General features: G+C 43.0%; 1 protein-coding gene across 1 annotated transcript in view; it reads right to left on the minus strand.

Annotated features, from left to right (window-relative positions):
* Positions 1-26851, minus strand: part of FYB1 (FYN binding protein 1) — a 142079-nt gene that overhangs the window by 44342 nt on the left and 70886 nt on the right. The gene's annotated exons all lie outside the window — the stretch shown is intronic.

Consider the following 26851-nt stretch of genomic DNA (forward strand, 5'->3'; position numbering starts at 1 on the left):
TAAGTTGAATGAATTAATGCTTTAAATAGTCTAATATTCCAAGTATTATCGGACATGGCATTTTTAATGTCTCATTTCTTTTTTTTTAAAGATATTTTTTATTGATTTTTTTTTTACAGAGAGGAAGGAAGAGGGATAGAGAGTCAGAAACATTGATGAGAGAGAAACATCTATCAGCTGCCTCCTGCACACCCCCCACTGGGGATGTGCCTGCAACCAAGGTATATGCCCCTGACCGGAATTGAACCTGGGACCCTTCAGTCCGCAGGCCGACGCTCTATCCATTGAGCCAAACTGGTTACGGCTAATGTCTCATTTCTTTTATTTTTTCAGCCTTAATGAGGTATAATTGAGAAATAAAATTGTAAGATATTTATGTGCACAACATGATAACTTTGTACACCTATATATTGTTTAAGAATCCCCACCCCAGGCCAGGGGATTGTCAAGGGCGGGGAGAAAAAAAAGGACACATATGTAATACCCTTTGTAATACTTTAAGCAATAAAACAATAAAAATAAATAAATAAATTTTAAAAAATAAAAACAAACAAACAAAAAAATAAAGGATACAACAACAACAACAACAACAACAACAGCAAAAAGAATCCCCACCCCCATGGAGTTAATGAACACATGCAGATGAAACTTAAATGTGTGTTGCTTCTGTAGATATTGCATTGTGAACGGGATAAAACATTGGGAAAACATTTTCCCAGGATTTGAAAACTGTTACACAACTCAGCAAAGTAGTCACTCAATCACTGGAAAGTGAGTGAAGGTCTGGCATATATCTTTGTTGTTTCACATTTGTCTTGTTAACGTCAGTGAAAATATTAATCAACATCCAAGTTAGAGCTACACTCCTTCATTAACTGCAACCATAGGTTGGCTACAGATGTAAAAATCAACAATGGGGCTATATGGAGTTTTCAACGAAAAGTACTGTATATTTTATTATCGGTATGTTGTGTGTCATACATCATCCTTTATATCAATACAATTTATTACATGTATGTATGTAGACATAACACACATCCACACGGTTTTTTCCTGGAGAACTCGTTCCACATTTGCCAGCATACCATTGGTTATTTCTGAAAACTGTCTGGCTTCCACTGGCTAAATAATGAATCTAACCACTTGTCTCTGTATCTCCAGCCTTGGCTTGGCCCCTCGTCCTCTTTGTCAGTCCCCGATTCACTTTCTGATTTCATATCTTACGCTTAGGAATTATACACATTGCCTGGTTTTCCTAAGAGTTTGTATTTCATGTCCTTCTTGCTTTGGGGCAATTTTTTGGAAGGCAAAGGGGATGGCCTCTTGAAAAACATTTTGTTTTAGTTTCACATGTCTGAGCATTAGTGAGGTCATTTTTTTTCATCTTTGTAACCATTTTTAATTGTATTATCTGTTCAAATCCTTTGCCTATTTTAAAAATAGTATTTGCTTTTCCTTATTGGTTCACAAAAACCTCTTTATTAAGGATCTTAATTGTTTTGCTTCTTACATGGACAACTAAAGAGAATAGTTTGAATGCTTTGGCTCCTGCCTCTGCCTGTCCATAACAAACAAACAAACACAAACTAAAAACAAAACAAACAACCCTAAACCTTGCCACAAACAATCAAATATTAAAAATCTTCAAAACCTTTAAAGAAAATGTAGTACTTAATTGTAAATTTCCTTAATGGTCAATGGCAGTCTTTTCAATGGCATATTATACAAAAAGCTTCCTAATTCCTTTTAGATATTTCCACCTCTTTCCAAAGTTTCTCACTTGTGGTGATTATTAAGAATAGTGCCCTCTCTCCTCACTGTTCCAGTCCTCCTCTTGGAGCGCTGAGATTGCTCAGGCCCTGCCCTCCGGACTCGGGACACTCCTGCCAGGTGCAATCCTCCCAGCAGGAGCTCACCTACTTGGTAGCTGTTTTGGGGGAGTTGAGGTAGAGAAAATTAGTTCCCTTATAAATCAGGTTTATAAAAATTCCTAACTGAAGATATTTTTATTAGAAATAGTGTATCAATTTCATTTTTGTCATAAGTTCAATATTTTGATATATGTCTTTTCTCTACATCTAAATCAACAAATACATTCTTTTATATATAATTTATATCATTTAGAATTACTTTTAGAAAGATCTTTCCCACCCTGAGAACATATAATTATTCACCTTCTTTTTTCTTCAACTTCTCTAGTATTTATTTATTTATTTATTTATTTATTTATTTATTTATTTACATTGAACTTTTTAAAACTATTAGTAATTTATTTTGGAGTAAGGCCCGAGATCAGGATCTATTTTTATGGTTTTTTATTGTTATTGTTGTTCTTAAATCATTTACCAAATGTCCCAGCCCCATTTATCTAATAAGCTATACTTGCTGATTTGAAATGCCTCTTTCATTATGGAATAAATATTTACCATCCTATTGGGTTTGGCAGATGAAAATGGTATCTTGTTATTTTAATTTATAAATTCTGTGGTTTGATAGCTCCAGAAGTGATTTAAAAGCTGTACACAAAGAGAATAAGCAACTGTGAGTGGATGTTATGAACCATTGTGAACATATGCCACTTGTGACATCTTTTCATGCAAAAACACTTGACAAGCAGGAGGTGTTACCAGATGAGAGCAATCTAAGGCTGGAGGCGCGAAATTACAGACGTGGTTTGGGGAATTGGAAACACTACAAACTGACTTAACCCCCAAATCCACATGCTTGCTCATCTTTACAGAGATTTTCTGAGTGGGCCTTTGAGGTGGGCCCCATTGCTCTGCTTGCCTCTATTCTCCCTTCCCTCACTGTCATAACTGCAGCTACCTGGAAAGAGCATGCCTGCCTTTCCCCTGGACTGGGAACCCCAGGGGTCCCCCTGCAGCTGGGGGGAGCCACCTGGCCACAGGCAGGGGAGAGCGTGCCTGAGTGCAGCGGAGCCAGAGGAAAGCAGGGCCGAGAGGAGGAGGGGGACTGGTTGGTTTCAGGAGGCTCTAAGCCAGTTGTTTACGTGCCCTGTTCCTCATGAAGCTTGGGAGACACGTGCTAAAGTCTTCCGAGGCTCCACCAGCATTTAGCAGCGAAACATTTGATTTTCAAAATCTGTGGTCGCTTTCAAATACTACCAGGAATATATCTGCATGCATACAGAATAATTCTAAGAACAAGCACCTTGCCGAAACCGGCTTGGCTCAGTGGATAGAGCGTCGGCCTGCGGACTGAAAGGTCCCAGGTTCGATTCCGGTCAAGGGCATGTACCCGGGTTGCGGGCACATCCCCAGTGGGAGATGTGCGGGAGGCAGCTGATCGATGTTCCTCTCTCATCGATGTTTCTAACTCTCTGTCTCTCTCCCTTTCTCTCTGTAAAAAATCAATAAAATATATTAAAAAAAAAAAAAAGAACAAGCACCTTACTTTTCCAGGGGAACAAGAACAAGCAGACATCCATTACTGTAGAGCGATTGGCGCTAAAATCTCAATCTGAACTGTTTTTTTAAGTAATCCAACATGCAATTAGTAATATTGGAATTCTCACAAGCAAACATCTAACCTGTTGTGATGGAAAGAGTGGGTGGATTATAACAAAATAAGTAAAAAAGAAACAGAAACTTTAAATCTATAGGAAATTTATGATATTAATGATAATAACATAAAGTAATCACTTTTTTTTTTTTGGCCAGGTACCAAAAAAAAAAAAAAAATTCTAGGCATTTCACATTTGTAATCTTGGGTATATGTTGTTAGTTTGTTTCCATTTGATAGTTAAGAAAACTATCCAAGTTCAGGGAGTTTGTAAATGATAGAAGTTGGGATCAAACTCAACTGGAATTTGAATCCTAGGCAATCCTATCTAATAAAAGAGAAAGATGGTAATTGGCGTACGACCGCTACCCTTCCCATTGGCTAATCAGGGAGATATGCAAATTAACTCCCAGCCAAGATGGCGGCCGGCAGCCAGACAGCTGATGCGAACAGGGAGGCTTGCTTGCTTCAGTAACTGAGGACTCCAATGTTCCCCGCCTGACTTGCCGGCCTCTCAGCTGCAACTCTAAGCAACTATGTTGCAAATATAGAAGCTAAAAACCCCCCAGAAACCTGCTTTACTCAGCCGGGCTTCAGCCAGCTGGACCGCAACATTGTATCAAATACAGATGGTAAACAAAGGCCAGAAACCTGTTTTCAGCAGCTGAGGCCTCAGAGCTAAAGCTGGCCCAGAATAAAAAAAAAAAGAAAAAAAGGAGTGGTTGGGAGCTTCAGTCACCTGTCAGCCTGAAAACGGCCCTCAGCCCCTCAGCCAGACTGGCCAGGCACTCCAGTGGGGACTCCCGCCCTGATCCAGGACACCCTTCAGGGCAAACCAGCCAGCCCCCACCCGTGCACCAGGCCTCTATCCTATATAGTAAAAGGGTAATATGCCTCCCAGCACCGGGATTAGCGGAGCTGAGAGGCCTCCCGGCACTGGGATCAGTGTGACAGGGGGCAGCGCCCAAACCCCCTGATCCGCCCTGCTCTGTGTGTGACGGGGGGGCGGTGCCCCAACCCCCCTGATGGGCCCTGCTCTGTGAGTGACAGTGGGGAGCTCCTCAACCCCCTGATCAGCCCTGCTCTGTGTGTGACAGGGTACGGAGCCCCAACCCCCCTGATGGGCCCTGCTCTGTGCATGACAGGGGGCAGCGCCCCAACCCCCTGATGGGCCCTGCTCTGTGTGTGACAGGGGGCGGTGCCCCAACTCCCCTATTGGCCCTACTGTGTGCGTGACAGGGGGGAGCTCCTCAACCCCCTGATCGGCCCTGCTCTGTGCATGACAGGGTACGGAGCCCCAACCCCCCTGATGGGCCCTGCTCTATGCGTGACAGGGGGTGGCGCCGCAACTTCCCTATTGACCCTGCCTTGAGTGTGACAGGGGGCGGTGCCCCAACCCCCAAATCGGCCGTACTCTGAGCGTGACTAGGGGTGGCATCGCAACCTCCAGATCTGCCCTGCTCTGTGCATGACAGGGGGCGGCGCCCCAACTCCCCAATCAGCCCTGCTCTGAGCTCGACCAGGGGCTGCACCTAGGGATTGGGCCTGCCCTCTGCCACCCGGGAGCAGGCCTAAGCCAGCAGGTTGTTATCTCCCGAGGGGTCCCAGACTGCAAGAGGGCACAGGCCGGGCTGAGGGATCCCCTCTCCCCCCTGAGTGCACAAATTTTTGTGCACCGGGCCTCTAGTCTATATATATAAAAGCCGAAATGACTAAATGACTGGTCAACCAGTCACTATAATGTGCACTGACCACCAGGGGGCAGATACTCAATGCAGGAGCTGCCCCCTGGTGGTCAGTGTGGTCCCACAGCCAACATTCCATGGTCTCTCCCTCTGCAGCCAACCTTCCGCCGCCCTGATCGCCCCGCTGGCCAGCCACCCCACCTGTGCACTGGGCCTCTAGTTTCTTATAATGTCTTTGGCCTCGCTGCCATGTTCTACTGCTCCTCAAAGCAAAGAAATGGAAATTATTGGTAAGTTCAAATGAACATGTTAATATGCTCTCCTAGGATCTGAGTGTAAGCCCAGCTTTTCCAGTGGGTACCTTTCCTCTTAGTGGAATTTTATAAGACTTTGCAGTTTCAGGCAGAGCAGAACTGGCTTTGGAGAAGGCAAAGTAATTCTGAGGCACATATTCACACATATGGGTGTTTTGAATGTCAACTTTATAATATATACCATAATTTGACTCTGGAAACTAGATAGCAGGAAAGTAGACATTTAGGAGCTAGTAGAACATGGGTCCCCAAAGATGAATGACTGATGTGAGCTGGCAGGAAAAAAAAAAGTCTCAAGGAATGGAATTGAGGAATTTGAAATAAAGTCATTGAAAACTTAGAAGATATAAAGTAAATAAAATAATGGAAACAACAACAAGCTTAGAGTTTAGTTAGCATCAAGAATTGGAGATATAAAATTGAGAGGTAATACCCCAAACTGATCTATTTATGGATTGTATCCTTCAAGGCTTAGGGGGTGTTGCTTGTGGCTTAAAGATATTGGACCTTTGCCCTAGCTGGTTTGGCTCAGTGGATAGAGCATTGGCCTGCAGACCGAAGGGTTCTGGATTTGATTCCGGTCAAGGGCATGTACCTTGGTTGCAGGCCCCTCCCGGCCCTGGTTGGGGCTCATGCAGGAGGCAACCAAATCAATGTGTTTCTCTCACATCGATATTTCTCTCTGTCTTTCCCTCTCTCTTCCACTCTTTCCAAAAATTAATGGAAACATATCCTCGGGTGAGGATTAAAATAAATAAATAAATAAATAAATAAATAATAATCCTATCTAATAAAAGAGAAACATGGTAATTAGCGTACGACCACTACCCTTCCCATTGGCTAATCAGGGTGATATGCAAATTAACTGCCAGCCAAAATGGCGGCCGGCAGCCAGGCAGCTGGAAGCGAACATGAGGCTTGCCTGCTTCAGTGACGGAGGAAACCAACGTTCCCCGCCTGCCTTGCCGGCCTCTGAGCCTGCAGTTTGAAACATTGTAACAAATATAGAAGCTAAACAAACCCCCAGAAACCTGCTTTCAGTGAGCCGGGATCTCAGAGCTGGAGTTGTACATTGTTTCGATTATAGAACCGAAACAAACCAGATACCTGCTTTCAGCAGCGGAGGCCTAAGAGCTGGAGCCTCAGAGCTAAAGCTGGCCCAGAATAAAACCAAAAAAAGAAAAAAAGGAGCGGTTGGGAGCTTCCATCACCCGCCAGCCTGAAAATAGCCCTCAGCCCCTCACCCAGAATGGCCAGGCACCCCAGTGGGGACCCCCACCCTGAAGGGTGTGTGACCAGCTACAAACAGCCATCATCCCCTCACCCAGGCTGGCCAGGCACCCCAGTGGGGACCCCCACCCTGACCCAGGACACCCTTCAGGGCAAACCAGCCAGTCCCCACACGTGCACCAAGCCTCTATCCTATATAGTAAAAGGGTAATATGCCTCCCAGCACCAGGATCAGCGTGACAGGGGGCAGTGCCCAAACCCCCTGATTGCCCTGCGGCTCTGTGTGTGTGTAACAGGGGGCGGTGCCCCAACTCCCCTATCGGCCCTACTCTGTCAGTGACAGGGGGGAGCTCCCCAACCCCCTGATCAGCCCTGCTCTGTGCGTGACAGGGTACGGAGTCCAACCCCCCTGATGGGCCCTGCTCTGTGAGTGACAGGGGGTGGCGCCGCAACCTCCCCACCGACCCTGCCTTGAGTGTGACAGGGGGCAGTGCCCCAACCCCCCAATCAGCCCTACCCTGAGCATGACTGAGGGTGGCATCGCAACCTCCTGATCCGCCCTGCTCTTTGCATGACAGGGGTGGCGCCCCAACTCTCCAATCGGCCCTGCTCTGAGCCTGACCAGGGGCTGCACCTAGGGATTGGGCCTGCCCTCTGCCACCCGGGAGCAGGCCTAAGCCAGCAGGTTGTTATCTCCCAAGGGGTCCCAGACTGCAAGAGGGCGCAGGCCGGGCTGAGGGACCCCCCCTTCCCCTTGAGTGCACAAATTTTTGTGCACTGGGCCTCTAGTAATGAAAATAAAGTAAAATACTGGACCTGAAAAGACCACTTGGTACTCATTCCTTCCTCAAAAATGACAGAATTGTGTAGGGGTATGGGCCCCACAGCAGTGGGCAGAACTTGACTCCTGGACAGTGCAGGATGACTTCGTGACAGTAGCTAATCAGGTAAATTTGCCACCTAATGCCCACTCTCATCCCAAGTCAGATCCAGGAACTTAACAGAAGCTTAAGAGTTTGAGGAGGATGTTGGGGAGGAAGAAGCTCTCCGCTACCATTCAAAGTCCTTTTAGCTGCTCTAATAAAATCGGCCCAAAACAGATGAACAAGAGAAGGTAAGCAAGTTTCATTACATATGTATGCATGGAACTCCACAGACACAAGAGGCTCCGAAACGGAAAGGTAACTGTGGTCTGTGTGACATTCCAAGCTAAGGATGAGGTGAGGCCCCTTGGGGCTTCCGAGGGGAGGAAAGTCATTTACAGGACGCTAAGAAGAGCAGACGTTCAATCATTAGACGTTTGCCCTGCCTTATGGATAGGTCATACAAAGTCATTTCTGATTCTAACTTACTGTGAGCGTGGCCCCTAGTTTACATTCTGTACAGGAGAGATCAAAGTTTCTTGTGCACCTGCGGGGTCTCAATTGCCTTCAGCTCAAAATAATTCACAGGCCAAGGTGGCACAAGTTGGGGAGGCCTGTTCTGAACCCCTGCAAGGAGAAACTGGGTATTTTGCTAAAAAAGGCAAGTGGAAACTTGACTTAGGTTTTGCTGTAACATTGGAACTTCCACAACAGATGTAATAATTTTAATAATAAAATTCTTAACGACAATAAAAATGAGACTAATGGCAAAAACCAAAAGAGAACTCACTGTACTTGTGTTAGGGAACAGTTCATACTGGCTACAGAAAAACAAAATGAGGTGGGTTGGGAATGGAGAGGAGCGAAATTGCAAAATCTTACAGACATGAATAAAGCTCTGAAGGATCTGGGAAGTTAACAGTCTCTGGTTCAAACTTTTCATCCTCTTTAAGCTTGGAAGCTCAGAAGAGGCTTTGCACAAACCATAAGCCTCGGCTCAGGCACACCCGGATGGGTGGAACTCCAAGGTCATTTTATGAGGAGGAAACGGCTAGGAGGGGCCCTCTATGAGTCAGCGGTACCAGGAGTTATCTGGCCCTGCCCTGAGGGTGACTCCGGATTCACTCAAACACAGACTCCCCGAAGTGATGGCATTCTGTCGGCATCTAAAACTCTATAATCAGAAAAACAGAATTGAGGAAAAAGAAGGAATGGGGAGAAGGGGAAGGGATGATTAATGAAGATACAATAAAGGCACTAGTATACTCATAGAAGAAGGAAATTGCATTATTTCACAAGCTTTGCACTTTAGATTTTTCTGCAAAGCACATACTGGTTTTAGATATTGTTACACAACACTTTATTTTTTATTTTTTTAAAAATATATTTTATTGATTTTTTACAGAGAGGAAGGGAGAAGGATAGAGAATTAGAAACGTTGATAAGAGAGAAACATCAATCAGCTGCCTCCTGCACATCCTTACTGGGTATGTGCCCGCAACCAAGGTACATTCACTTGACCGGAATCAAACCTGGGACCCTTGAGTCCACAGGTGGACGCTCTATCCACTGAGCCAAACCGGTCAGGGCTGTTACATACTTACAACACAAAGGTCTGTGAGGATTCAGGAAAGGCATCCCCTAGATTCTGACATTTATGACTTTCGACTAAGAAGGTACCTGTAGTCTTCATGTCCCAGAACGCTAAGGAGCATTTGGAATTGTGGTGCTCCATTTCCTTTTTAGTCTCTGCTTCCTTCACAAAAGACACTGCATCATATTGCCCTCGATTACAATAAATCCCTGACCCTGGGCCAGGCATTTCTAGTTCTGGTTCTGCTGGGATGCCTTGGAATTAGGCCAGGCATTAGAAAACGTGGACTTTATCACCAGCGGGCTTTCTGTCTTTGGCAAATAAGTTAACCTTCACATGATTTAGTTTTTCCATCTGTCCAATGGCAGGAATACGATTCCAGTCACTTCACAGGAGTCTAAGGATCGGAAGAGCTGATATACACGAAAGCATCCTAAGAAGTCCGAAGCATTGTGTAAACAGGAAATATGATCACAGAAAGGAATGCTGCGGATAAAATTATTACCAAGTTACCCTGACTTCAAATATTTTGAAGGCATTTATATGTTTATTTATGCGTTGGGAATTACTATGTGCCTGCCCCAGAATTTAGACATTGAATTGGTAACTCGGAATATAGACTTTTAGTTTCTCTGGGCCTGGGTAGGCATGTAGCTATTCCCCATACAAATGGGGAAAAAAGCTCTAGCTGCTGTATGGCATTTCTGGAGTCTAACTGGTGAATTCCACGTTAACTGATTTGTAAATTAACCTAGGTGCACACATCATGGAACCCCCAGCACACTCACTCACACTCACTCACACCTCAGGACCGAGTCTCGCGAAGATCTTACCGCATGTGCTGGTGTCACTCAGACCTGATTGGACTCCTAATCTCACCCAGTACTGGCTGTAGGACACGGGACATTTATTTCCCTTCCCTGGGTTTTGTATGCTCTGCCTGTTACGATGGCACAACTGATTCTGAGCTTATAGGATGACTTTGAGAATCATACATAATATGTGCACCTGCCCAGGATATAACAGGCGATCTACTTATGAATTATCCCAGAACCTAGAACTGTGTGCTCTGTGGAACAGGCCCTTAATAAGCCTCTGAGGGCACTGTACTCCCATATGTGTAGAGGGAGTGAGATACTCAGACTTTTCATAACTTCAACTTTTTTATTCTAAACTGCCACTCGTGCCTGACACAACATGCTAATTCTGCGCATCTGCCTGCTGCGTGGACAGCAGGCTTCTGAAGAGCCAGGGCGCTTTCAGTGCAGTGTGGCTGGCTGGCCATCTCCCTCATAGTAACACCCGGCAGCCTCATGCTGTCCAGAGAGCTGTTCTTCATTGTGCACAGAGCACTCCCACGTGCTTTCTTATACTAATGTTCTTTTCTTTAAAATTCCCATGAATGACTCATTTATTTATTCATCTTCTTCCTGGTTAAACGGTAACCGTCTGAAAGCAGCTCTACTCTGTCAGCACCTGGGCATGGCCACAGCACTGGGCATCTACATTCACAGCAGGGCATTTCCTTCTTTATTGATTTAGACTTTCTTTTTCCCTTAGGAAAAAGTACCGAACTTAAAATATTTTGTTACCAATTAAATATATACACAGTCAAACATTCAATAAAAGAGGGAATACGGAAAACCTCACATCTAGATCCCAAACCCCAGGCTCCATCCCCAGAGACAACTGTTATCAAATTCTTATGTGTCTTGCAAGAAATATTCCATTTGTTTTTTATTTTTACACAAATGTAAAATATAATACATTATTCTGGACTTTGCTCCCTTAACTTAGTTTTAAAAAGAGATTGTTTTGCCCTAACCGGTTTGGCTCAGTGGATAGAGCGTAGGCCTGCGGACTCAAGTGTTCCAGGTTTGATTCTGGTCAAGGGCATGTACCCAGTAGGGAGTGTGCAGGAGGCAGCTGATTGATGTTTCTCTCTCATCGATGTTTCTGACTCTCTCTATCTCTCTCCCTTCCTCTCTGTAAAAAATAAATAAATAAATAAATAAATAAATAAATAAATAAAATATATATATATATATATATATATATATATATATAAAAAGATTGTTTTATATTTTCACAAATAGGATGATCCGTTTTCATTTTTATTATTATTTTCCCCCATAGCTGTGGAGTTCCCTATTGCATAGATTTACCATAGTTTTTATTTGGCAGGTCTCATCACTGATAGACATTTAGATTATGTTTTAATAACTTTGTCAAGATGTAATTTACTGGTTTAAAGCATATAATTCCTTGGCAGTATATTTACAATTGTGTGCCCATCATTATAATAAAATCTTAGGACATATGAATCACCATAAAACTAAGCCCTGTACCTATTAACAGTCACTCCCTCTCTCGCCCACTCCTCAGGCAACCACTAAGCTATTTTTGGTCTCTATAGGTTTGTCTGTTGTGGACATTTCATATTAACAGAATCATAAAATATGTGGCCTTTTGCGACTGGTTTCTTTCACTTACTTGTTTTGCAGTTTATGTTGTAGCAGATACCAGTACTTTATTTTTGGCTGAATTATAGCCCATTGTATGGGTTATCATATCTATTTATCCATTCATCAACTGGTAGGCATTGAGTTGTTTCCACTTTTTAGCTATCGTAAATAACGCTGGTATGAACATGTTCGTTCAAGTCTTGGTGTGGACATGTTTTCATTTTTCTTGGGTATATGCCCAGAGTAGAACTGCTAGGTAACTCCATACTTAACCTTTTGAGGAACTGTATGTTGTTTCTTATATGTTTATAGTTTTGGATTATTAGACAATCACAATTATAAAATTATTCTTGTACTTATTCCTTTGACCATAAGTGTAAATGTATCTCTAGGATAAATTCAGGAAAGTAAAATTGATAGTTCAAAAGAAACCAACAGGAAACATTTTGGTAAATAATGCTAGTTAGTGAGACTTGTAGGTCTTTTAGCCCAAATACCCGTGTTACCATAACCACACCAACATTGTGCATTATCATACTTTTTTAGTTTTAACAATTTTGATGGGTAAAAAAAAGATATGACATTTCAACTTGCATTTCTATGTTTAAACGTGAGGCTAAGGATCTTTTCATACAATTTTAAGACATTCTATTTGTGTGTGTGTGTGTGTGTGTGTGTGTGTGTATGTGTGTGTTAGTTAAGCAGCTGAAAAAATGAACGTTGTCTCTTTTATAATTGGGATTTGATCTAATATAGAATATCATTGACAATATAGGCATATATTTAGGTCAAAGTAAATTTCCAGAAGATCCTCACCAGCCTTCAAAGGTAAGAACTTGAAACTTCTGGGTCACTGGGTTAGAAAATCTAGTTTTACAGAATTTTTCCTTGCCTTAATTCAGAGTTCTCTGCCTTTATCGTCAAAGGATTTGTAAACTCATTGTGGATGGAAAATTTTGAAAACGAATTTAGTAGAAAACAAAGCACTGCAACGATATTAGTAAGAAACCCTTTGCTTTGAAAGCAAGTTGCCAAGAAAATGTTGATTAGCTTAGAAGAGTCCATCAAAATGGAAAAAAGAAGTAATACTGAAACATCAGTTTTTGCATATAGATAATCAAAGTTAGGATGAAGGCGAAGAAGTAGAGATCAAAACATACATGATCAATTAGAAGAAACTAAGTAAAGAAAGGCTTTGATCACTATCTTAAACTTCTCCATCTCAAACTGAACTTTAGCCTTCAATGTCTCTGAATATTTAAAAACCCAATAACTTTTGCTGGCTATCATATAATTATTTGCATAATTTTATGTAGTCATGAAATGTAAGTGGTTTTGATGAATGATTTTATTTATTTTCAATTCATAAAATAACATGAAACTGAATTAGGCAGTATTTTGACAGACAATTTCTGACTTTTGAATCTTTTATTTTAAAAAAGTGTTAAGTATTATTTTAAAAAGAAAAAAGTGAGGATATAAGAAATGTGTCTTTTTGGTCAGATGCTCAGAGCTTACAGAGTGCCTCTTTCTGGATCCATGATAGAGCATAACTGGGCAGGAGATAGTCACTGAATTTCTTTTCTTCAAATGCTAACGTTGTTTAAAAGTACACTAATAACTTGCACGGGAGGAAAGACAGCACTAGAACTCGTTTTAGAAACATCCTCAGATTTACTGATCCTTGTGTTGGAGAAATAGTGAATATTTTGGGTGAATGAATACTTTTCTAATAAAATCAATATAACCCAGAAATAAAGCATCAATGAGCAGAGAAGGAGTAAACATAGATGCTACAGAGACAATATCACAGCTCAGAAGATGGGCAAGTAAAAATAGATGCTCCAAACTCAAGTATCCCTGGAAGCCAGGCAGGAACCTACATTTTTATCCTGAGCTGAGAGTGTGACTGGTGATCAGATTAATACCCTGCCTCAGTGGGGAGATAAGAAGTGGGGGCAGGGGGGTGAGGTGGAGGGAGGTTACTACAGGGTTCCTGCCATTGTAAACATGTGAAGAACAAATCTAGATTTTTCTTTAAAAATCTTCCCATTTTTGCCTGGCCGGTATGGCTCAGTGGTTGAGTGTCAACCTATGAACCAGGAGGTCACAGTTCAATTCCTGGTCTGGGCACATGCCTGGGTAGTAGACTCCATCCCAGTGTGGGGCATGCAGGAGGCAGCTGATCAATGATTCTCTCTTGTCATTGATATTTCTATCTCTCTCTCTCTCCCTTCCTCTCTGAAATCAATAAAATATATTTTTTAAAAACTTCCCATTTTTGAATGTTGACAACTAAGACAACTAAACAAAACAAAACGAGTAAAACAAAAAAAGACTCTGCACACCAAACAAAACACATTTATGCTCTACATTAATCTGAGTGACGCCTTTTTTTTAAGTAAAGGAAGAGGAAATTGCCATAAAGAAACAGTTTATTAAGGGAAATTGCCTAATCATAGGTTCATCCGGAAAGCCATTTTTTTCCCCTGTTAAAACGATGAGATTTTAAGGGGGCACATTAGACCATCACAGGCACAAGGTCACAATGAGTTGAGAAAAGAGAACCAGAACTGCCAACAAGAAGCCAGAGCTTCCTGCAGCGCCTGCACAGAGGACGAATCACTGGGCAGGCAGAGTGACCACAACCCAGTGTCGCTGTAAGAAGCACAGCTGTGTGGACAGACGAGTGGAAGTGAAGGTAATCGGTTCAGCTAATGTTCGCTCTTCTGTGACAATGACTGTTATTGTTGTTGCTATTTTTGCAAGATCATCTACGCAGAAGAAAGGAGGGTCCCCGAGTCAAGAGACAGCACCAAAGCGTTAGATGGTAAATGGAGACCCTGAGAAGAGAAAGACAGAAGAAGGGAAGGGCCAGAAGAGAAAATATAAAAACTAAAGAGAAGCTCCTACTAGAGTTGTGATCTCAGGTCTCTCCCTCTTCCTTCCTTTCTTAAAAAAAAAAAAAGTATTTTTAATTACACAAATAATATACTAATCATTTCTGGAAGAAGTTTTACAGTACAGATAAGTAACATTTCACATGGCTTCTCACTCCCTATTGCCCTCTCCTTCCCAGAGGCAGCCTCTGTTTATCTTTACTGAACTTTTTCTACAAAGTTACTCACCTCTGTTCATATGCATAGAAATATCTGATTAAAAAACTAAATATTCCTGTCCGCTGAACATTGTATTTACATATACGGAGACCACCTGATTCTCGGGAACTGTGGCCAAATGTTTTGGGATGCTCCTTGGTTTGTCTCCCCGCCTTGATTTCTAACACTACGTCCATGAGCATCCCCTTACATGCTTCTCTGTGTACATATGGTTGGAGATTCCTAGGAGAGATTTCTACACTTAAGTAGTGTTGCTGGGATGAAGGACTTGCACACTTTCTGCTCACAGAGTTTCTGTGAGATTGTCCTCCAGTGGGGCTTTGGCCGTGTGGCCTTGCCCAAAGCTTCCCTCCTCCTACCTTCTTCAGGACTGGACATTTTAAAAATCATTTTCTAATTTTACCAACACAATCACCTAATCTTGCTGAGCCTTTTGTTTTAACCTGTAAAATGATATAAATTCTACTTCACAATAACGTTATGATATTTATGTCAGTTGACAAGAGTGCTGATTGCAAGGACCTAGCTCACAGTAGATACCCCATAAACATTCATTCCCTTCCTTTATTACAGATTCCTTAGTGGGGGAAAATATAGTCAAATTGGGTGCAATTGTATCATTTTCTTATGGTGCTAATAAAACTTTGCAATTAGTAGCATGTGTTTAATCATTGAATAAATTCACCTTTTAGCCCATATTCATATTCTATTTTTAATTACAGTTTTCTAATTAGGAATATTTCTTTATAGTTCAGCATTACTATGTTACTATGTTCAATGTTGTAACTCTATTTCCCACTACATTTCTTTTCTCAATCAAATGTACACAGCAATCATAGAAAAACTTTTTGGGTACCTTTATCCAAAGATAAAATATTAATAAATTTTATAACATAGTTATTTAAAAGATAAAATATTTTATATTTTAGACACCCCAACTGAAATAGGACTCCGAGTTTCTGAAATGAATCATATTTCAGACTCTTATTCAGTTGTCAGAATTCACCTCTTTATACACTGTTATTAGGCTGATTATCACACTGCGGTCTATTTAGAGTGCTTGAGAATCACGGGTTTATTTAATAAACAGGTTCTAGAAACCACCCTTAGAGATTCGGATTCAGATGCTTTTGGGTGGGACGCAGAGGTCTGCCTTCTGATGCTGATTTTTTTCTTCTCTTTTATTTATTTTTGGTAATCCTCACCTGAGGATGTTTTCTCATTAATTTTTAGAGAGAGTGGAAGGGATGGGGAGAGAAAAACATCAATGTGAGAGAGAACTATCGATTGGTTGCCTCCTGCAGGGCCCCAACCAGGGTCAGGGATCGAACTTGCAACCAAGGTACATGCCCTTGACTGGAATCGACCCTGGGGCCCTTCAATTGGCTCTATCACTGAGCCAAACCAGCTAGAGCTCGTCTCCTTTAAATGAAATAGTACAATTCCAGTCAGCTAATGCTAGTATTACTGATCTAGTGAAAGGTTTAGCTTAAGGTATAAAAAGATGTTTTTAAGGTGAATGCTTAAAGAGAATTAAAAAGTAACCTGGAGGTAGCATTTATTCACATTTGTCTATTATCATATAAGATAGTAGTTATTGAAGCATAAACCCAGCACCACCAGCAGCCCAGCAGCCCGTGAGAGCTTATTGGAAATTCACATTCTCAGGCCCCATTCCAGACTCACTGAATGAGGGACGCTGGGGCCAACAATCCTGTTTTAGAAAGCCTTCTAGGTGATGCTGCCGCACCTAAAGTTTGAGAATCACTAGTGTAGAATAAATGGGGGACACCTTGTCATATTTAAAGGCCAACATAAAAATGTAGAAGGCTGTGAAGAGACTGGTAACTTGAAGTAGTCATCAAACTTCTAAGCTGTGAAACGTCTTGCCTGACATGTACAGGGTGGGGCAAAAGTGGGCTTAGGTTGTTCATATGGAAAATAATACAAAAATTAATCAATAATAACATAAGAATGAATGCTGTGTTTTGTGTACGCACAACTGTAAGTGTACTTTTGCCCCACCCTGTATTACTATGACAACCTCTCCTTGTTCAGTCTTAAAACACAAATTGTTTATTTTTTAATTTTTATATTTTTAAAGGCTTTTAATTGATTTTTAGAGACAGAGGAATGGAGAGGGAGAGGGAGAGCGAGAAACATCCATGTGAGAGTGAAACATCAATTGGCTGCCTGTTGCATGCCCCCTTCCTGGGACCAAGCCTGAAACCCGGGTAACTTTTTGGTGCACTGGGTGATGCCTAACGAACTGAGCCACACTGGCCAGGGCAACACATCTTGTTTATTTTTGACCCTCAATTATATTGTACCATGTTCTAGCTGACACTTTCAATTAGTACTTCATTCTTTGAAAGTCCCTTGCCCTTTCTACAAGAACCAAACCTTATATGATCCAACCATAGTTGTAGTGAGAGAACCTGGTGGTTAGGAACAGGAAAAGCCTCATTAAAAGGCCACAGTGCTACCCATTTCACAATTGGATGGATGGGGAAGTGACAAGTAGGAATGGAGGGTGATGAAAGGCAATGGGTGAAAATCAGAAGATGACTTGAGGAGATGGCAAAATGAAAAGACTATAAAAAAGCAAAGTGACCAGGAGTGCTCTTTAACGTACCATTTAGAGCAGTGGTTCTCAACCTTCCTAATGCCACGACCCCTTAATACAGTTCCTCATGTTGTGGTGACCCCCAATTTCATTGTTACAAATTGAACATAATTAAAGCATAGTGATGAATCACAAAAGAATATGTAATTATATATGTGTTTTCCGATGGTCTTAGGCGACCCCTGTGAAAGGGTCGTTCGACCCCCAAAGGGGTTGTGAACCACAGGTCGAGAACCGCTGATTTAGAGAATGCTGGCAACCAGTTTTCTATCCAGAACGGGAACAGACCTGGGCAAAGTGGATTCACCAAAGGGAGTGGAATCCCTTTTAACTACGTATGGAGCAAATTACCAAGGAATTCAAATCTCTGATCCTAAAGACAGAACCACAAAACCATGGCCAAAGGTAACATTTAAGAACAACATGGGGATCCTGACCAGTGTTGCTCAGTGGTTGAACGTCGACCCATGAACCAAGAGGTCACGGTTCCATTCCCGGTCAGGGGACATGCTTGGATTGCGGGCTCGATCCCCAACACAAGCATGTCTGTCCTTTCACATAATTAATCATGTAAAATCTCGCAATTTGCGATGATCGGACGATTAGTCTTCATTTGGCACGGGTTGAGAGTGGCTTCACTTTAAAGTGCCAATCTTTGCAAAGGTGAACGCTGCTTGTCTCTCCAGGAAGTCATAAACAGCGGGAAGAGAAGCAAAGATGGAAACATTAGAGTGTTTCAGAAGTGGGGTTTTCTGTTAAAGTGAAAAGCAACACAAGAATAGCAACACGGCCTCCTGATTTTCTGATTCAGTCATCCTGGGTGCCAGTGGTTTGGTTTGGCTTCCCGAGGCCATTCTGGTGGAGATGGTGTAGGCAGTGAAAGTACAGTGAAGTTTCCCCTGAGATGCAGGGGTGAAGAGAGAGGCTAGCCTGGCTTCCTGGGCCTGGGGTGTCCATTTTTATGAAGCATCGCCCACCTATGGGAGGGGGGCGCTTCCCCTCATCCTCATACAGAATGCATTTCAGACTTTGGAAAATGTGGACTATCTCGGGCATGTTGGCCCTGGGAACACGGAATACAACTTTTTGTCAGCTGTCATTGTGTCCAGGCACCCGTGGCCCACACTTACTACTTCAGTACCATCCTGAATTTAGTAACATTATACCGCGGCCCTGCAGGCTAGAGCCTGGACACCCAGGCTGGTTTCCTAAGGGCTGTGGCTAAGCCCCAGGTTGTTGTCTTTGCTGCTGCCTTCTTACTACAATGTCTTTGCTATTCAGAGAGGCTTCTATTTATTAACAACTGGAAGAGGTCTGTACCTTACCCATTCCTTTCATTGCACGGGTCCCTAAAACTGGCAGCCACCTAGGGGTGATCTATGTCACCGCTCTCGTTTTGCAAATGAGAAGGTGGTCAAAGAAATTGCTTGTTCTGGATCACCCACGGTTGACAGCGTTGAGCCCCAGATGTAGTCTCTTGACTTTAAACCCAACTACACCGTCCAATTTAAGAACTGCGGGCCGACTGGATTCACTAGGACTTATGGTGCTCACACTGGTGGCCGTGATAGAATTAGGGGATTGTTAGAATGCAAAACTATCTTTTCCCAGTAAGTTTGTCAAACTTTGCAATTGCTTTAATGCAAACTTTTAAACCTTAACATTTATATGTACAAGGGGGCTGCTGTACATGCTTCCCCATCTCTCTCATGTTATGAGGCTGCGTGTGCATGTGTGTATGCTTCTGAGAGAAGGTGCCTGCAGCTCTGGCTCTGAACTACAAAGTTGCTGAAGCTGGTAGAAGCTGCAAGAATACCCACTTCCTACTTTACTGGTGACATATTTTTGCAAAGCTGTTCTCACTCAGCTTCCCCATCTCAAGCAAGTTGAGATGTAGAACAATGCCTCAGGTTCCTTTTTATGCTGCTTCTGCTTTGTACAGTAAAACAACTTTCCTGGCAAACATGAAAGATTTTTTGCCAGTGAATTTGAATTGTAAGTATTATCTGCTACTCTGCATTTATCTCATGTAGCATTTCCTCCAAAGCTAGTTCCTGGGAACATTGGCCTAAGCTATTTTGAGACAAACAGAAAGAGAGATGAGAGAGAGAGAGAGAGAGAGAGAGAGAGAGAGAGAGAGAGAGAGAGAGAGAGAGAAAAGAGAGAGAGAACAGAATAGAGCTCTGTGGTCAAATATGATTTGAAAAATTGCTGCAAAGTATATTCTCCCTTTGATATTTATAATGCACAGTAGTGTATTAAAGACCATAAAAATGAATTTAACTTTGTTAAACCCAGGATTTCCCAAATATGCCAAAATTACCCTAACCCATCACATTTGCTGCAGAACTCTCAGTAGATGGGCAATGCTGAGGTAAGCGCCAGCCTTTACCGAGTGCCTTCTGTATGTCTCATGGGGTCCCAGGTACTCTATGGAATAAAAAATGTTTAAGGCTCAAATAGTCAAGTACAAATTCAAACTACCGTCGGAGACTCAGGGTTCAATTCTGGTCACACCTCTTACTACTTGAATAACTTTGGGTAAATTACAACCATCTCTGAGTCTTAATAAGAATAAGAATAGATTGTGATATAATGTGTGGAGAAAAGGGGAAAAAACTGCTGGTAGATTATCCAATAAAGTAAAAGAACATGAGCAATGCTTAAGTTTTTTAACTCCACCAAGATTAAAAAAAAAATAAAAATACAGAAACATAACTGTCATTATGTTTTTAATAACAACTAAGGCTCATTTTTTAATCTCTAAAGGAATGTCACCTGATATTTATCATTGGGTATAATAAGACAGCCTTCCCCTCCATATCTTTTAAAATCCTGCAATAGTTTTCTGATAGGTACCTGATAATTTTCTCATAAGCTTAGGAAATCTCTTATTTTAGGAAATGTATCTTGTGGAACACACAGAAAATGCACGAAGTTTTAAAATCGTTCTAGCCCTGGTCCTCTGTGGGTTTGTTAGCGGTTCCCCATGGGAATGTAAGCCTGATTCACATCAGCTAGCTGGAGCCTCTTCAGCCCGCGGTTGCAGCAGGCAGCCTTGGCAGCGTGTTTTCTCTGTCCCAGACGCTGTTCTGAAAGCTCTGCTTATGGAAACACTCAGTAATTCCTCAGAACCCTTAGAAGGTGGGTAGCATTATTGTCCTCCTTATAGGTGACGAAACCGCAAATTATTAATTTATCCAAAGTCTGACAGCTACTGAGGGGCAGTGCTGGGAATCGAACCCAGACAACCTGGCTCTAGAGCTGGCCACTGACCACCGCACCGCTCCCCTGGGTGGAGCTGGACAGCAGTATTGGGTGGAATTCCTGGGGGTGGGTAGGGAGGGCAAGAAACATGGGGTTGAGTAGGAAAAAAGAAAAAAAGATGAGATCGGTTTCATTCTTAGGGGACAGGGAACAATACGCAGGGTTTATCTTTTCTGTAACTTTTTACTCCCCACTTCTCCGGTGGATTCTCTAAGTTACAGAGAAGCTCCCTCCGCTACCCCACTCAGCTCTCACCTCTCTCCACCTCAGCACACACGCATCCACTCTCCCGCAGGCCTCTGTCCGCGGCCCTCACTGGCCTGACTGACAACCTGTTCTCTTAGGGGCTCAGCTTAGGCGTCAGTACCGACAGGAGCCTTTTCCTCTGACCCTCCAGGGATATTTAAGTTGGGGGCGGGGGGAGTAGAAGAGCCCATTGGCATGTCTGTGGCTCCTACGACAAGACAAGGTGCTCCTCCCTAGGACACAAACGGGAAAACTATATCAGACCCTATCATGCCACTGGAAGAAAAGAGTGTGTTTCTTTCTACCCGAGCTTTGCCTACCGTGTCTTATGTTCACGTGTCTCATCATTCCTCCTACGCTCTCCACCAACACCGAATTCCCACTCCAATCCTTCCACCCTGGTGTGGTGCGAGCAGGGATCTCTAGTAACAACCCGGTGATGAGCCTAGGCAGGTTGGGTGTTGACTCTGAATCTCAGGAAGTCCCTGATGTGACACTGGCCAGTTCCAGGAAGACTGTGTGGGCAGGAGTCTCATCACCACTATGGTTATCTGGCCAGGTATCCAGTTCCTTCGGGGGCAGAACACATGAGAGATGGAAGCAGAGATTCTCTAGCAACCAATACTGGTGCTGCTGCTGTCTCCATGGAGTGGAAAGTGGGGTAGGTGTTACCCACAGAATGCTGGGCTCATTAACCCTGACTACATAGATTCTCCTACTTCTCCTGTCTCCACTCTGAGTATGTTATCATGGCGTGTGATAAACCCTCTCACTGAAGCTGCCTTCTAAACCAGGCTATCATACTTTACGGTTTTAGTTTTTAGTAGCTATTTCACCAGAATAAATCTAAGAAATTGCGTAAGTGATTATTTTTCTGTATATTTTTGAAACAGGATTTTAGATATTGACTGGCTCAGCTATGCATTCGTTCAACCAATGCTTGTCAAGCACGCAATACGAAGACATGTTGCTGAATGGAAGGGATGTGTGGATGCATGGGGCCTGGCCCTCCCTTTCATGGGACTCACAATACACAGGGGTTCAGGTACAGAACTAACACACACCATGTGGGATGTAATGTGCATGATATCACAGGAAACGTTCCTTTAGTTTTGGGGGTGTAACTGACCTACCAGCTGGTCATTAGATCAGCGCTGTTCAGTAGAATGTTCTGGGCTGTCAGATATGTACAATACCGATGCTGTCTTACACTACAGCCACCAGCCACAGGTGGCTATTCAGCATTTAAAATGTGGCTACAGAAAGTGAATTTTAAATTTTATTTAATTAATTTAAATTTAAATAGCCCCCTGTGGCCAGTAGCTTCTATATTGGAAGTTACAGGTCTAGATAACCGTCTATCAGACAGCAATGTAAAAACTCGGCAAAGCTTTGGGTCCCAAGAGGCAGGCTGAAGTGTCAACAGTGTAAAGAGAAAACTGAAGCTCTTATGAGCATCAGACCCTCGTAACAACCTTCCTATTTCATTTCTCAAAACCCATCATTTTCTAATCAAAGGATCTGTCAGATCACCCTCTTCCCATCTCCACGGCCACCTCCTCATTCAAGCTCCTGCCTGTATCACTTCTCTAACTGCTTCTAGAACCATCCTTCACAGACATCAAATATGACCAGGTCACCCTCTTATTTAGGCAAAAGTTCCAAGTCCTTAACATGGCCTGTAAGGTCTGGCCTCTGCCTACCACCCTAGTCTCATCTTTTATTGCTTTTATTCCTTTCTTCCATTGCAACCTCATTTACTTTATCATCTTTTTATTGTTCATTAAACAATCCTGGAGTGAGTGGAGAACAAGGGGGCAGGTACAGAGGCCACTGGTATGTATGTATGTGTGTGTGTGTGTGTGTGTGTGTGGTGTCAAATATTAAAGACCACTGCCATTTGGTTTTGCCAAAATTTTTGTTTTGTTAATCCTCACCTGAGGATATTTTTTTCCCATTGATTTTAAGAGAGTGAAAGGGAGGGGGAGAAACTGAGAAAAAGACATCAATTGCTTGCCTTCCACATGGACCCTGACCTGGGCCAGAGATTGAGCATACAACCAAGGTACGTGCCCTTGACCGGAATTGAACCTGAGGGCCTTCCGTCCACAGGCTGACGCTAACCACTGAACAAAACCGGCGAGGGCTGGTTTCACCAAAATTTGAGGAAGTTCCTAGAGACACTGTGCAGATGCCTCTAAGCAATAAAAGTAAATGCTTTCATTTAGGCCCGAGGTCTCTCTTTGTTTAATATAAGTTTTAATTCAGTGGAAGGCTTTCCAAGAGATGCAGGCCACATGCATCATTTTAAGTGGGTTAGTGTGGCCTATGCAGGTGCAACATGGGAAACCTGAGCTCATGTTAGCACCATCTCACCCTTTCATGACAGCTCCAAACCAGGTGAAAACAAGGAGCCATTGTCACGCACTTTGAAGGTCAGAGCACTTGGCATGTGGTGACGTCAAGTCAAATATTTGGTAAAATCAAGTGCTGGTGCGAAGAGAGGCCTGTCTTCCCACCACTACTTTCCCAGGACAGTTGGCACCTCTGCCCCACACACTTTTGTGCTACTGTTCCCTTCTCTGCCAGTTGTTGGTATTCATTTTCTAGGTGTTTCAGGATATTGCCATTAACCTCAAAGTTGTTCAGGGCAGAATTGTCTCCTAGAAGAAAGGAAACAAGCTGCAGGCAGGCCTGGCTCCAAGCAAAACCCAGTTGACAAAGTCTGTCTTCCCCTCTGTCTCCTGCTGGTTTTTGTTTCTCCTTTTTAGGTTTTCTCACTTTGGTCCAAGAAGGAAGTAGTTGGATCCAAGATGCCTTTAGTGACAAGTGCAAACAAGCGCACTATATGCACTGAACTGCTGGGACCTATCCTAAGAGTCCTGGCCCCTGACAGGAGGACTGGCTGGCATTCCTGGCATGTTGGGGATGAATCCTGCCCAGCAGTGCTCTCTGACTTCACACAGGTGAACGGCCGAGGCCAGCTCCAGTGGCCCCCCAGGCCAGCCTGAGTCCACAGCTGGGTGGTTAGAATGGTTCCCACCAACTGCCTGCTTCAAGGTATCTCCACCCTTACCTTCTATGCCGTCCAGAGCTTCCCTAAGGAAAATGAGTTACCAGCACTGCTCAAAACAAGCTATTCCTGACTTCGTAAAACATGAACAAGTATTTGCCATTAAAAGAAGAGCTTAGCCCTAGCTGTTCTGGCTCAGCGGATGGAGCGTCAGCCTGCAGACTGAAGGGTCCTAGGGCACATGCCTGGGTTATTATTTTAATATTTAAAAATAAATAAGTGAAAGAAGAGCTTATTTGGGTGACTTTTTAATTTAAAAATATTTTTATTGACTTCAGAGAGGAAGGGAGAGAGAGAGAGGTAGAGACATCATTGATGAGAGAGAATCATTGATTGGCTGCCTCCTGCACGCCCCCTACTTGGGGATCGAGCCCGCAACCCAGGCATGTGCTCTGACCGGGAATCAAAGCGTGACCTCCTGGTTCATAGATTGATGCTCATCTACTGAGTCACACTGGCTGGGCTGTGGCATTTTTTAAATTGTTAATGTGCATAACTTTCTCCTGAGCAGGTTATTAGAAGTGGAGATGACCAGACCCCCTTTATACCTGAATTAGAAGTTCTGATTTGGGAAGGGGGTTGGTAGAATTGGCTGGTAATGGTAGAATTGGGGTGGGGGGGTGATCTTAAGTTTTTAAAAATCTTATTCCTACGTGGATAGTCTACAGGCCACACTGGGGAAAAACACTGCCTTGAGAAACGATGGGTAAAAAGGAAATTTTTTAAGTGGTGTCAGGAGAGAGATTTTGACATGATGAAAACTTATTTCATCTCATGGCAAACCCAGTCCTATTTGACAACTTAGAAGAAAAGTCAATTTTCAATTTTTAGAAACAACATAGTAATGTAGTAAAAACTGATTCTCTAGATGAATTTTGTGAGCATATCAGAAAACGTGATCATGTTAGCCACAGTTCCATTTAATCCTCATAATAGCCCGACAACAGAACCTACTTACGTTGACGGATGAGGAAAGTGAGGCTTTGAGAGGCTAAGAGCCTTCCGTGGGTCCCAGAGGGAGGGGAAGAGCTTGGATTGGACCCCAGGCGCTCTAGCACAAAGCATCTGCTCTGAACTCTCCCTGGTGCAAAACAATGTGTCAATGCCTGGTTTTTCAAGACCATGAAGAGTGCTCCTGTGTTATAGGGCACAGAGCTCCTCCTAGATCAGGGCCGATAGTGCGGGCAGCAAGCTCTCTTATCAACTTCAAGGAGAGATTAACAAAAGTTTCCAGTTTACAAAAATACAGCGACAAGCCTGAACAAATGTCTGTTTTTATCAATGCCACATCCACCCTCCCCTTTCATCATGGGGCTCACAGATGCGGGGATCTGTCTGCAGCATCAAAACTTGAGGGTGCTCTCCTGCAAACCGTGTGCCTTTGAAGATCAACTGCAAAGCGTTACACAAAATAGAGGCACCGTTTAGTTAAGGACAACTGCCTACCTGTCTTTCGCATTGACTTAATTTCTTCTATGTGCTACAGGAACATGGGCCTATTTTGAAGATTAGATACACTAACCTTGTTGAAGAAAAAGAGGGCGTGTTACCAAGTGATGAGTTATCTGGTTAGTGGGGTAACCAGGCCAGTGCAGCTGCACTCGGGTGCTGATCAGACCCACAGCATAGAAACACCCAGGGGATTTAACTCTGCTCAGCCCTTAGCCCTCCTGCCCAGTTTCAGTGGCGGGGCGAGGGCGGGGCTATCACCAGCCACGGAGACCTTACAAGGGAACAAGTGTGGTCACATGGGCAGGGGTTTGGGCTCCTTTGTCATTCTGGCCTCTGTCACAGCAGCAGTTCTTACACCGATACATACTTATTCATGTTTTCAAAGTCTGTTTATCTTAGCACTTCGATTTTTTTCTTCGCCTCGAGGACCGCCATAGTTGGTTTTTAATTCAAGGAATAGCAATTATATGTGCCATGTGTAAAAGACTATGCTGAAATAACCTGAAGGCCACTGCAAGGCAGAAACTGAGAAAAGAAATAAAAATAAAAGGGAATAGAGAAGAGGAAAAGGGTAGAAAGGAAAGAGAGGGAGAGAGTGGCAGGAGTCCTTGACTCCAGAGTTCTATGTGGGGAACTCTTCTGGTTCAGCGATTTTCAACCTTTTACTACTATTCTGCAGCACACCAAAAATATATTGTATGTTTTGCTGATCTGAGAAAAAAATAGGTATACTTTTTTTTTCTTTTTTAAATGTTTTCTTTATATATATATATATATATATATATATATATATATATATATTATTGATTTTTTTTACAGAGAGGAAGGGAGAGAGATAGAGAGTTAGAAACATCGATGAGAGAGAAACGTCAGTCAGCCGCCTCCTGCACACCTCCTACTGGGGATGTGCCCGCAACCAAGGTACATGCTCTTGACCAGAATCGAACCTGGGACCTTTCAGTCCGCAGGCCGACGCTCTATCCACTGAGCCAAACTGGTTCCTGCAATAGGTATACTTTTGATTCATTTATACCAGACAGCTATTGTTGTGATGGCTGCTGTCATATTTTTATTTGACAATCTAAGGGAAAAGAGGTCAGTGCCCCTGACTAAATAATCAGGGATTGCATGTTTTAAAAATTCTTGGGGCACACCGGTTGAAAATCCGTGTTCTAGGCTGGTGGTCAGGGTGTGTACAATTTAACCACTAACTGTCAAAATACTGAACTAGCTACATCCCTCTAAGGCAGTGGTTCTCAACCTTCCTAATGCCTCGACCCTTTAATACAGTTCCTCATGTGGTGGTGACCCCCAACCATACAATTATTTTCGTGGCTACTTCATAACTGTAATTTTGCTACTGTTATGAATCGTCATGTAAATATCTGATATGCA

The sequence above is a fragment of the Myotis nattereri genome (assembly GCF_964212035.1).
Source record: "Myotis nattereri genome assembly, chromosome: 4".
NCBI lineage: Eukaryota > Metazoa > Chordata > Mammalia > Chiroptera > Vespertilionidae > Myotis > Myotis nattereri.